Genomic DNA, 13,569 nt, shown 5'->3' on the forward strand with positions numbered 1-13,569 from the left:
GTTATTATTTTTGCTGAATTTTTTTTTTTTTTTTTTTTTTTTTGGTAACACTAGTGGCACAGAAAAAAAAGTTCTGCTTTTCTTCTCATTTCTGTTTATTGCTTTTTTGTATCATTGCCGTCCACGACTTTAGGGTTCAGTGATCGATGTATCCTGAAAGGCTTGTGGATTTCAGAATGGACTGAAATAGATCAAATGGCCAGTGTCTGCTTGTGAGAGATAAAATACACTGAGGACAGACATTTTTTTCCCCCAGTCGAAACTTGTGAATGGATTGTAGAGAGGAAGAGGTTATGTTAGGATGAAGAGGAGATAGATTGACGGAAAGAGAAACTAAACGGATAAATGAATGGCCTCCCATAGGGATTGGTTTTCCTTCAGGAGAAATTCAGCTGTGTAGAGATTGAAAGACAGCTTGACTCACACTAATAGAGAGGTGTGTGTTTGTATTTGTGAGTGTGTGTTGGAAAGGTCAGGTGATTCATTTCACACCTGAACGATGCCATTAGCGGAGGGACAGGTCTTTTCGTTCAGCCACGGACATGAGATCCTTCCCATCAGCCCCTTTATCTGCCTGATAACCAGCTAAAAAAGACACCACTCCCGCTGAATGATGGTCTGGTTTAGATACTGTATTTTTACACCGAATATATGGTTTCTTGCCCCTTTCCAAGTGTCTTGTGTTTACGCGTGAATGTGCGTCTGATGGATGAACAAACCTTGACAGGTGCTGAGGCAAAATAATGAATGTTTTCAATTACTGTCAAGTCGCGTTTTCTCTTTTTCTCCCCATCCCCCAGTGTTTCTCTCCATTTCTCCATCATTCATTCTTCATTTCTCTGCACCTTTTCATAAAGATTTTTATTGATCAGAGCAGAAAAACCTCTTGATAAATAATATTAACCTTAAAACCACAAATGACAAGCTTGTTTGTGCATTTATGGATGTGCTAGTCACACGTGCGGATGTGTATGTGGATAACTTCACTCCAGGATTCAATCCTGGTTGTATTCCAGAGCAGTATTCCAGTTGGAATGTTTAAAAAAAAAACAGCTTGAATGTTTAAAGGCAATATGAAGTTACATTAAAATACTTTTTGACGTCCGTTGATTTCTGAGGGAACGTTAAAGAAAAAAAAAACATTAAATGATAAATTTATACCCTCAAAAATGAATTTTTCCATACAACGACAGTTCATGGTGAAAATATCTGTCAAGCTCCAAACAACAGCTGCATTGTCCATCTTATATAACAACACTGAAGTAGCTGTATTTTCTGTAAATGTGCGAGATTTCGGATTCATTAGCCGCCACAGGCAAATAGCTAAATAATAACAAAATGCAGAGAATGGTAAAACTATTTGTGACACAAAACAGTGTCTTTATGATTGCTATAATAAATAAAAATAATATGAAAACAAATACTATTTCGAAATATCAAGTCGTATAATGGACTGTTTTGTCTTCTTCACTTTTTCTATACACTCTAAAGAAAAATACTGGGTTGTTTCAACCCATCTTTGGGTCAAATATGGACTAACCCAACCATTGGGTTAAATTTTTCAGTTAAAATTTTAACCCAAAAGTTGGGGTTAGTCCATATTTGACCCAAAATTGCGTTGAAACAACCCAGTATTTTTTAGTGTGTAGCTTTGTGCAAGAAATAAAATAAATTTAAAGGTATATTTCACTCAAAAATGAAAATTGTCAACCTCAAGTCGTTCCAGAGCTTGTGTGACTGTAAATCATTAGTCACATTTCATTGAATTATCTCATTTTGTGTTCCATCTACAATTATGGTGATGACGGAACATTTATTTTTAGCTGTAAATTTGGTATTTGTTGTGTTTGTTAACTTTCACCATTTAAAGCATACTTTATGTCAGCACAGCCTCTAAATTATCAACACGATCAAATCTTATATCCCTTACATTTCAGACTGGTGTATCAAGTGTTTATTTGTTCATCTTCCAATTATCATTGTATTGCATTGCATTGCAAGCTTTAAAACTTCAGAGCTTTGACCCTAAAACATGTTACTAAGAAATTATTGGGAAGATACAGAGTGACATCTGGTATTTATATACTTATAGCCTATTGTTATTAAGATCTCGTTGATTACATTAATTATCAGAATTTCATCTTACTTTTTGTCCATATGAATACCAGCAACACCAAATTGCATATTTTTCTCAATTTGGGCCTTTAAATAAACTCGAGGTGTTTTTTTTTTTTTTATATATTCTCCCCACCATATGATCCATAAAAGCCTAATGTATTAAATATAATACAAAACATAAAGCACATTAACTTTTTTAAAATATATTTTTAATTGTCTAAAAAAAAGACCTTTTTGCATTAATACTTCATATGTCAGGTTTTTCAGGGTGAAAGTGAGAATTGTATTACTGCTTGGCATTCAGACAAACTACTTCTAAAGTGAAATAGAATGGATAGCCAAGGGAGTGAAAGAAAATGAGAACAACAGGTGGTTTGTTTGTCTCGTTGTATACTTGACAATTCATTCTAACAGAGAGGAAGCTATTGATCAGATCCCAAGCCGAGAGCAGACGTACCTTTGTGCGTGCACATGTACTCAGGCTGCCAGATGGGACAAGGAGTCCGTCACAAATGAACGCATGACCTCACGCTCTAATCTTTGACTTGCTTAAGCTCCACTTTGCTCGCTATTAATATCACTTCGGTGACTTTGACATCCAGAAATCATCAGTCAGTTTAAGTGGGTCAAGACGTGCATGTGCGAGCTGTCCAGCGTATTGATGGCTTAGGAGGTCTTGGGCTTGTTTTGCCTGATCATAATGATGGCAGTGTCAAGGACGCTTGTAGCTAAGAGCTTCAAACTGTGTCCTACTTTGACAGTCTAATCCACTTATACAAGTTTATGTGAGTGTAAGTGCTCTTTTCTGTGTGGAAGGTGAGTGTTTAGGATGAGGTTAAATATGTAGTTGATGTTTATTGCATAATAGGATGGCATTAAGTTGAAGTGTATGCCAGCATCATTTGCACTGTGTGTGTGTGTGTGTGTGTGTTGAGCTGAAACATTTGTCTTTTATTCCCTATAGGGTCCTGGCTGCTAAGCAGCCGCTCTCTCACCTCCTCAAAGGGATTAGAGCTGCATGACACATAACCGTATCGTAACCGAAGCACAACACATGCAGCAACGACAAGAAAAACTGATGATTTGCATGCATAACAATTAAGAAAGACATTAATTATGTCAACAGTACCGCCGTGAGACGTAGTTAACACACTATATGCTGCACATAAACACAAACATACTGCAGTAAGAGCACAACCGCCGCTTAAAAACAATGATAAAGTGAAGAAGAAGGAGAGAGGAGGAGAAGACGAAAGCAAATGATCCTGGAGGACTTGGAGAAAAATACAATCGTTCGTCCCAGTGAGCTGAAGAGAGAGAGAGAGAGTTCGGTTTGACGTAAGTGACAGTCTGGTTCTGCTCATTACCTGCTGTTAGGTGTGTGTGTGTGTGTGTGTGTGTGTGTGTGTGTGTGTGTGTGTGTGTGTGTGTGTGTGTGTGTGTGTGTGTGTGAGAGAGAGAGAGTGTTTATTTACAGTCTCTGTGTTGTATTGAGAGATTTTTATGGGGTGGTTTGTCAAAAGAGAATCTTGTGTGAGAATGCAAATGTGTGTGTGAGTCGGTCTGTGTATATATATATATAGTGATTGAAGTATTGTGTTGGCATTGCTCTGGAATACTGGATTCCTGGAGTTATTGATTTCAGATTTGTAAGGCCTTCAGATGCCGTGATGATACAATTACTGTATGTGTGCTTGTGTGTGTTCGGTACATAATGGTTTTCAGAACAAAAGCTTTGCATTGTTTTAAGAAGGACTGAAGCTCTTTGACCAGCCATGCCCTGTATTTCCCTGTATTTTGTGTTTCTTTGTACACTCACACAAATTGTTTTTAAAATTGCCATTGCCATTGTACTTTGGTCCCAAAAAAGTATTTAGAGATGTAGACCTGTGTGAATGTGATTTGTGTGAGATTCGTTTCTTGAAAGACATTAACACTATTATTAACAATGCTTTAAATTAAGCAAAAGTGACAAAAATATTTACATTTCAATTAAATGCTTTTTTTTTTACATTTGAAATTAAATTTGACATTTTCTTAAATTTATCCTGAAAAGTGTATCATTGTTTCCACAAGAATATTAAGCAGTACAGCTGTGTTCAATATTAATAATAATAATGATAATAAATGTGTCGAGCAGCAAATCAGCATATTAGAATGATTTCTGAAGGATCATGTGACACTAAAGACTGGAGTAATGATGCTGAAAATACAGCTTTGTTACTTTCAAATTATATTTGAAAATTACATTATATACCTATTCAAGAACAGGTCTGAGCGCTAATGCTAACTCCAGGGCTAACAGGATTAGCCTTATACTGACCTAACTGACTCATCTGGCAATGGAGCAAATACTAATTCTTCATATATGCTTTCTCTCAAACCTGCTTATATTGATATCAGGAGGAAGGAACATTACATTCACATCCACATTATATTCTGCACTAATTTATATCATTCATGTTGTGATGAGATAAACTTGAGTATATCTATAAATGCTCTATTGTTATTGTACAGTAGGTGTATTTTTAGGACAAATATCTAAGTTGCTGAAATGAAGTGTAACTCAGAACTTAATTATTGCAGTCTCCTGAGCAGCACAGGCCTTCCAGCAATGCAGTTTTCCCCCTCTGGGTTCAGACATTTTTGTCATTTTGTGTGTGTGTGTGTGTGTGTGTGTGTGTGTGTGTGTGTGTGTGTGTGTGTGTGTGTGGATGAGAGTGTTGAGTTCAGATGATGCTCAGTGAATGAATGAGAGATCGAACAAAGGGAAGTGCAACATAGCGAAAAATCTGGATATAATTGAGAGCAAAATAAAGGTCAAACAGAAATGGAAAAAGAAGAAGAGAAGACGGAAAAGGAGAAAATCTAATTTTGGGGTTCAATTGTTATTGTAGGTTTATAAAGGTAAAGATTATTACATTTCTTTGTGTTGGAAGTATTGCGAGATGGATAACGGATACAGTGTATTCCAGGAGAACATGTGCTTTTCTCTGCTGTCATCACTCCAAACTATAGTATCCATACAAACACACAAACACCCGCTGGATCTAGTTCAGTATCTCCAGAGTCTCCCTGTCGTGACGGTCCAGTAATAAGAGGAGGAAAAAGGAGTAGTAGATAAAAGTGCTTTAAAATAAAGTTCCATTGGTAAACTTATGTTACATTGATTTTAACTAACAATGAATGTCTAAAACATTTATTAATCAAAGTTAATTAATGCATCATTAAAATCAAAATGTTATGGACCTGAGTTAACATGAACTAACAGCTGTATTTTTATTAACTAACATTAATCAAAGATGAGTAAATACTGTAAAAAATGTATTGCTCATGTTTAAGTATAATGTAATGCATATAATGTTAACCAGTGGGACCGTATTGTAAAGTGTTACGGAAATATCTTCTTTTTTTTTTTTTTTGATGCCTAAAATCATGTAGCTGGTTGAGTAGAGGTGTGCAATTACTTGTCGAAGCAATAGGAGTATCTTTATATATTTGTTGTTGTTGTTGTTGTTTTAACACAGTTGAAAAAATCCCATATACTTGCATTGAAAAAAAGGACTGATTCAAATCTAGACTGGACATAAGCATGATTTTATTTTTTATTTTTAAGCCAGTTTGCATTTACAGCTTAATTACAGTGTGTATCCAACCTGTGTAAAATTCAAATCTCCACTTACATAGATATAATATATAATTTGTGTAAAACGTGAAGTGTTACACATTGTATTGGTACAGAGATGAGTGTGTGCATTTTGTAAAACATTTGCAAATGCTTTGTTTTTACTAAATTTGAAGTACTGCTGAACATAAATGTATATTTATTTTAAAGTGCAATGTACTAAATGTACAAAATGCGTAAATAAAGTAATAATCTGTGTTTGGGTTATAAAAAGTTCTACATGCACTTTAAGTAGACAAGTGCTCAAGTGCAAACAACCCCAAGTGTGGATAATGGGACAAATCATGGACAAATTATTTCTTTGTTTTTGAAAAGTTTTGTGTACAGACAGCAATGCTGTCAAAACGATCTTTGTTTGGAAGTTCGTACGGATCGGCCAAAATGACTAACAACGCTGTATTACGCGTGCCAGGCCAGTATGTACATGATGTAACTGTTTTCACAAATTTGAGTTTTCGTATAGTTTACACAGAAAATAATGGGATGATTTTCAAAGACATGCATTTTAAAATCTGTCTTCAAAAGTTTGCATTTTCAGGCTTTCAAAATGCTTTTGTTGTGTAAAAGAATGGCCAAATGCCAAATGCCAAAAAAATAAATAAATAAAAAAAACGGTTTTTATTTTTAGTCTGAAAAGTAAATATTGTCATCCCAGATGTTTCAGCCAATGAATACACCCCTACAAAACCATTTTTGGTCATTTCTGTGTATGTCTTTATAGTCTTGTAAAATGGGTCATTCTGAGTCAGTATTTTCCTGTTTTGCATTACCAGTGGAATAAAGATAGTCATAAGGGTTTGAAAAGTCATGAGGGTGAATAAATGTTAAAAGAATTTTCATTCACATTTTGGAATAATTGAAAGAAATCTCTTGCACTCAGCAAGGCTGCATTTATTTGATAAAAAATAGTTAAAGCAGTAATATTGTGAAACATTATTACAATTAAAATAGCTGTTTTCTATTTTAATAGATTTCAGAATGCAATTTATTCCTGTCAAGTGAAGCATCATTACTCCAGTCTTCAGTGATGCATGATCTTTCAGAAATCAATTTCTGTTGCTGTTGTAGTGTAAAAGAATGGTCAAAATGCAAAAAAATAAATAAATCAGTTTTTATTTTTAGTCTGAAAAGTAAATATTGTCAACCCAGATGTTTCAGCCAATGAATTCACCCCTACAAAACCATTTTTGGTCATTTCTGCAATCCCAAATTTTTAGCAAAAACATTTTTTTTATTTTTGTTTTTGGCTGAAATTTTTGGTTGCTGAAATAACGGTGCATCAGTACAACCTAGCAACCATATAACTCCACCCTGTCAACCATCCACGTCACTCTAGCATCATGATGGCAGATTGGGCAAGCACTGCTCAAAAAATTTAAAAGTATGGTTGTTTCTACCATTTGGCACTTGAGGACAGAGCCCCGGTCAAGGGAAACCACTCAGAAAAAATCCACTTACTCCAAAACCATTATGTGTTTTTGTTATATTAAATCTGTATTTGTGTGTATGCCATCTGAAAGAGACAGACAGAGTGTTTGTGAGCACAGAGAGGATAATCCTGTTATCTGGAGAGGGGAGCAGGCTATGATTTCTGCTTTTAACTACACATCTCAAGCCCCACTATTGGCTTATTCTAATAGAATCTGTTTCTCCAAAGGCTTGCTTTTCTCTTACGTTTAGTTTGTGTGCATTCGCTCTTCCAAATGGCCATTTCACGGACGTAAGGTTCAGAAATAACCCTCATTAATATTGCACTGCTAAACACAAAATGTGCTGTAAAATATGTGGGCAGATTTAAAGGGCAAAAGCCTGCCGTGCCAAGCAAGTCAGTTTGCGTGCCTGTGCCAGGAGGTGCTTCTCCTGCCGGGTGTCGTGATGGCGACGCTGCATTGTGGGGTTTGGGGTCACCATGGTACTGTGAGGCAGTTAGACAAGATAATTACTGAGCACGCTCAGAGGGTTGAAACAATCGACCAATCAGAAAGGCCAAAAGATCCCCCACGCCAATAATTTTCTCTAACAAAAAGAGTTTTTTCCTCCCACTCTCTGTTTTCAAGTTGGATTGTTTTTGTGTGTGTGTGTGTGTGTGTGTCTTTATTGTCTTGTAAAATGGATCATTCTGAGTCAGTATTTCCCTGTTTTGCATTACCAGTGGATCAAAGATAGTCATAAGGGATTGGAAAGTCATGAGGGTGAGTAAATGTTAAAAGAATTTTATTTTACAAAGTTTGGAATAATTAAGATTTTTTTTGTGTGTGTGTGTTTAAAAATCTGCACATTAGAATGATTTCTGAAGGATCATGTGACACTGAAGACTGGAGTAATGATGTTGAAAATTCAGCTTTTGATCACAGGAATAAATTATATTTTAAAATACATTAACATAGAAAATGGTTATATTAAATTGTAGTAGTATTTCACAAAATTACAGTTTTACTGTTATTTCTTTCTATCAAATAAATTAATGCACCCTTGGTGAACATAAACAAAAAATCTTAATTATTCCAAACTTTTGACCAGTATTGTGTGTATCAAATTTTCCTGTGGACTGTGAGCAGAGATAGGAGTGAACACAGTCACTGAGTGGAGCGAGTGGAAGTCATGAGCTACTGGATTAGTGTGCATGTGTTCAATAGAACGAGAGAGAGGCCTGTGTTCAGTCTCATGGCCTGTGGTCGCAGAGCCGTAGAGGCGTCTTATCATCTGTGGACAGAAGGCCCATCCAGTCCAACTATCCTCTGTCTCTTCCTCTTTTATCAGTTAGCGCCTCTACTCTTCATCCGCTGTTTCTCTCCTCTCTCATCCCTCTCCTCTTCTTCATTGTGTCCTCTGCAGATAAAACAACCTGAATTAACTGTGTCTAAATCTAGGGGACTAAAAGGGGACTGACACTGTCAAGCTCCAAAATGGCAAAAAAGCAGCATAATAGTCTCACAAAAGTGGTTTACACTTAAATGACTGAAATGTAAGTCATAAAAAGTCCCACTCTCCACTGTAGCTTTTAACACTCATTTGCATTCACCATTTAAGTGTGTTGCCTTTTTTAATTTGTTGTGTCAGACATGATGTTTATAAAGCCATCATATTTGAATGGCTGCGTAGGCAAATTAGGTTTGAAAGCAACAGTAAATGAGAGCTACAGTGAATAACGACTAGATTTTTATTTTTATTTTTCCTCATAAATCTATCTATGTAATTTTTTTTTTTTTTTTAGCTGCACTTATCACCTACCATAATTTTTTTTTTTTTTTTAGCTTTTTAAAAAAGGCCAGAATGTTTTTTCACATTTTACTTTTTTTTAAAAAAGGCCAGAATGAATGTTTTTTCACATTTTACTTTTTTCAAAAATCAAAGAAATATCAAGGCTGATTTTTTTTTTTTTTTTTTTTTATTCATCTGTATTAGTCAGTTATATTTCTGTTTGGCCAATGTGTTGGAAGCAAATAACTTTTACTTTGACAGCACCAGGAACTCTGGCAACTGAGCTCCCAATTTCTGTTCTAATTAATTTAGTCTCTGTAAATTATTAGAGAAAACTGTTAAATAAAGTATGAAATAAAATTATAGCATTGAAAAAGACTGAGAGCTATCAGCCTGTTCAGACTAAAAACTATAAAGATACATTTCATTTGATAAAGTGATAAATGGAGCTCTAGGTTTGTCCTCCTCTTCTCTTTAATTTCCTGCTCAGAGCATGTCTTCATGCTCCACTGCGTCCAATCAAGAAACAGGGGTGCTCACCCCTCTTTGAGGTCCTTACCTCTGTTTTCTGGCCTGCTGGCTTTTCTGTGTCCCCTAATAGCCAAAGAACCACCTGATTCCAGGTCAGTTGTGCCATAAAAGGGCAGCAATGAACTACAGGGGACAAGCAGTCTCAGTCTCAGACAGCATCACAGCACACCGCCCACAGTCCCTTCACTGAACATCTGATGCAAGCTGCACGCTGGAATGGCAAGCACTTCTCAGTTTGGCAAGCTTTAACCTGATTGGCTGAGATTTATACAGTTTTTTTTTTTTTTTTTTTTTTTGAGTGCACAGGTTTGTAGTAGTTTGCCGGAAACATCTGATACATATTTTTTTTTTTTCTATTCTATTCTCTTCTATACTATTCTATTATATTCTTTTCTTTTATTATACATATTTTATCTTCTTTTTATATACACTAACAGTCAAAAGTTTGAAGTCAGTAAGGTTTTTCATGTTTTTGAAAGACTCTTATGCTCACCAGGGCTGCATTATTTTATTTTATTTAAAATACAGTAAAAGCAGTAATATTGTGTAATATTATTACAATTTAAAATAACTTCTCTATTATAGTATATTTTAAAGATATTTAAATTTGAATTTCCAGCATCAATATGCAGTCTTACCTCACTAGTGAGAAATGATATGTAGCTTTTAAGTTGCTAAACTATTTCACTGATAATATCGTCAGAGCACCACTGACAACATGTTTCTGTGTGCATGTATTTTTCTGTGTGAGCGAGAGTGTCCGTACTGTATGTGTGCGCATTTGTAAGGGAGAGAGAGCGGGAGAAAAAGAGTATGTGCTTTCCGTACATCAAAAAAAAACAAAAAAAAAAACATGGAATTAATGTGTCATTTTGTCATATATTTATTATCTTGGTCAGTGTCATTGTGGGTTTTGCTTCTTCTGCTATTTTAGGTCGTAAGGACCTTGAAATAACTGAAATCGATAGACATGTATTGCGGTCAAAACTTGCCTGAAACTACTTTAGTGCATTTCCCTGAAAATAATTGCACACCGTAGAACGTTTGTCAGCCAATCAAACTGAAGCATTCAACAGCCCTGTTGTATAATATAATATAATCCACAACTCAACAGCATAAAACTAAACAAACTGGTTACGTTACACATCAGTCAGACAAAGTGGGCAGATCTTGGTTAGTTTTTATGGTACTCAAAACAGTAAATAAACACTGCACACTAGACCAGACTTTATTTGATGCTCCCAAGTCTGGCTGCTCTACACTATGCATTCAGAAGGGATGCAGTGATGTCAGCATGTCAGAATAATTAATTCACTCTTTCCAGTTATAATAGGATTGAGCGTGTAAACCTGCTGCGACGTATGAGAAAGTAGATTTGTATGTTCATCCCATAAGCCAGAGTCAGTTAAAGCCAATGCCTCACAATGTTCACAATATCATTTTCAACTACTTAGCAATCACATGGAAGAGAGACACAAACTATTTCTCTTTTTTATCATCGTCATGCATTGCTTATTTTGCCTACATGCCCATTTTAAAAATAATAAATAACATATTTTGGGGTAAAAACCCCAGTTTTTCAAGTGACTGGATTCACGATGCACACACAGCATATGGTATCCAGGGTCTGGCTGCATTTGCACACACATTCAGTAAAAATCATCTTGGTTTAATCCTTCTTTCAATACAGAAACACACACACATACTCACAGCTCAATTTCATGGGTTTGGAGAACAAGAATGGCTCCTGTTTAGCCTCGCTGATTCATGTAGAGCAATTCACAGCAGGAAAGATAGAGAGAGACTGAAATTAAACATGTATATGTTTTGGTTATGATAAGCTGCAACTCTCTCTCTCTCTCATGCTCTGTTCTGGTGTGTGAATAGAGCTCCACTTATCTGTCTAGAATAAAGTACAAGGTAAAGCATTTTTGTCTTGTAACCCACAAAATGTGCTTCATGAATAAAAACATTCAATTTAGATGTTAATACAAGTCAAAAAATATTATGTAATTAGACTGCCTCAATCTTACATTATGTTGCACCAATGAAAGTAACATTTAAAGAAATAGCTGACTCAAAAAAAGAAGAAAATTCTGTCATCATGCATGTTGCTTCAATCCGAAGTTTCTCTTTTGTAAAACACAAAATGAGATGTTTTAAAGAATGTTTATCCTGCTCTTTTCCATAAAGTGAAAGCAGATGAATCTGTGTATCATTCGTTCATTCGTTTTTTTGATTTAATATTGAAAGTAGAAAAATGAAAAAAAAAAAAAAACAGCTCCTTTTCTGATTTTTTTTTTTTTTGAAAAACAAGAATTTAGCTTAAATTTTAGTTTTTCGTTCAGGAGTAGAAAAATTAATAAACAGTTTGAATATTAGATTTTTACAGTTGGGTGGGAATTAAATGCCCCTTTCTGCTGATTGGTCAGCCGAAGATCAAACTGTGCCATCATCAGTTCTTCCGCAGTTTTCAAGCAGCAGAATAACAGTCCTCCGCTGCTGCAGTTGTACAGATTTTTAACACATTTATTGCGACTACATTTAATCTTTCTTCATCAAACAAACAGATTAATGAAAAGCTTAAAGGGTTTGTTCAGCCAAAAATTACAATTATGTCATTAATGACACACCCTCATGTCGTTCCAAACCCGTAAGACCTTCGTTCATCACAGTTTAAGATATTTTAGATTTAGTCCGTGAGCTTTCTGTCCCTCCATTGAGAATGTATGTACGGTATACTGTCCACGTCCAGAAAGGTAATAAAAACATCATCAAAGTAGTCCATGTGACATCAGAGGGTCCGTTAGAATTTGTTGAAGCATCGAATATACATTTATACAATAAAAAAAATTACGACTTTATTCAGCATTTTCTTCTCTTCCGGGTCTGTTGTGAACGCGCTTACTAAAGTCAGTGAAGAGAAGAAAATGCTGAATAAAGTCGTAATTTTTGTTATTTTTGGACCAAAATGTATTTTCGATGCTTCAACAAATTCTAACTGACCTTCTGATGTCACATGGACTACTTTGATGATGTTTTTATTACCTTTCTGGACGTGGACAGTATACCGTACTTACATTCTCAATGGAGGGTCAGAAAGCTCTCGGACTAAATCTAAAATATCTTAAACTGTGTTCCGAAGATGAACGAAGGTCTTACGGGTTTGGAACGACATGAGGGTGAGTCATTAATGACATAACTTTAATTTTTGGGTGAACTAACCCTTTAATTGACACAGCTCGTACTGGGGCAGAGTTTTTTAGAACATATTTAGAATAAGGTAAATGATTAGATTACTGATGTCCATGTAAACATAGTCATTGTCATGTGTCCTGCCATCTGTGGAACCCCATCGAATGCACACTTCACAATCTCCCCAGAAAGAGTAGGTCATCTGCAAACTTCACCTACTGTATAGTGCGGAAGTGGCTGATTTTGGATACAGCCATTGGCAGATCAATGTAGAAACGCTGCAGAAATGTACAGTCTAATAAGGTTTTTTTATTATTATTTATTTATTTTTTTTACTTTAAATCATGAACACCTGAATATATAAATGAGTATAATTTGTCACTTCAAAACAAAAGTTTAAGAACCACTTTTATGTAAAAATGATTACATTTAAACACACATGCATAGTGAATGGCTGATAGAAAAAGAAAGCTGAATGAGCTAACAAATACGCAGAAATAAGAACGAGAGCAAAAAACTGTGCGATGCAGTGGAATCAGCTGGCGTGAAAGACATTAAAAGCTCATAAACTTTGAATTGGGAATTTATGGAGCAGAAAGTGAAGTTTAAGAGAAGTGGGCCATCCAATGCACAGCATATGTTCCTCATAACTTCATCCTGTTGCTCTATTTTCACATTCTCATACAGTGTGCTTATCTGATAAAAACACTGAAAGACACTGAAAAAAAGGTGAAATAGAAAAGCATACCATCTTGTTATCAGTATATATATATATATATATATATAGAAATATATATATATATATATATGTTACATATATATATATATATATATATGTG

At 35.2% G+C, this 13,569-nt stretch overlaps 1 protein-coding gene across 1 annotated transcript in view; it reads left to right on the plus strand.

Annotated features, from left to right (window-relative positions):
* The first annotated feature begins 3,111 nt into the window (after positions 1-3,111).
* Positions 3,112-13,569, plus strand: part of LOC109102771 (A-kinase anchor protein SPHKAP) — a 117,807-nt gene continuing 107,349 nt past the window's right edge. Inside the window, exon 1 of the mRNA XM_042743486.1 lies at positions 3,112-3,456. The gene's annotated coding sequence lies outside the window, so the exon portion shown is untranslated. The remainder of the gene's footprint in view (positions 3,457-13,569) is intronic.

The sequence above is a fragment of the Cyprinus carpio genome, chromosome B18 (assembly GCF_018340385.1).
Source record: "Cyprinus carpio isolate SPL01 chromosome B18, ASM1834038v1, whole genome shotgun sequence".
Classification (NCBI taxonomy): domain Eukaryota; kingdom Metazoa; phylum Chordata; class Actinopteri; order Cypriniformes; family Cyprinidae; genus Cyprinus; species Cyprinus carpio.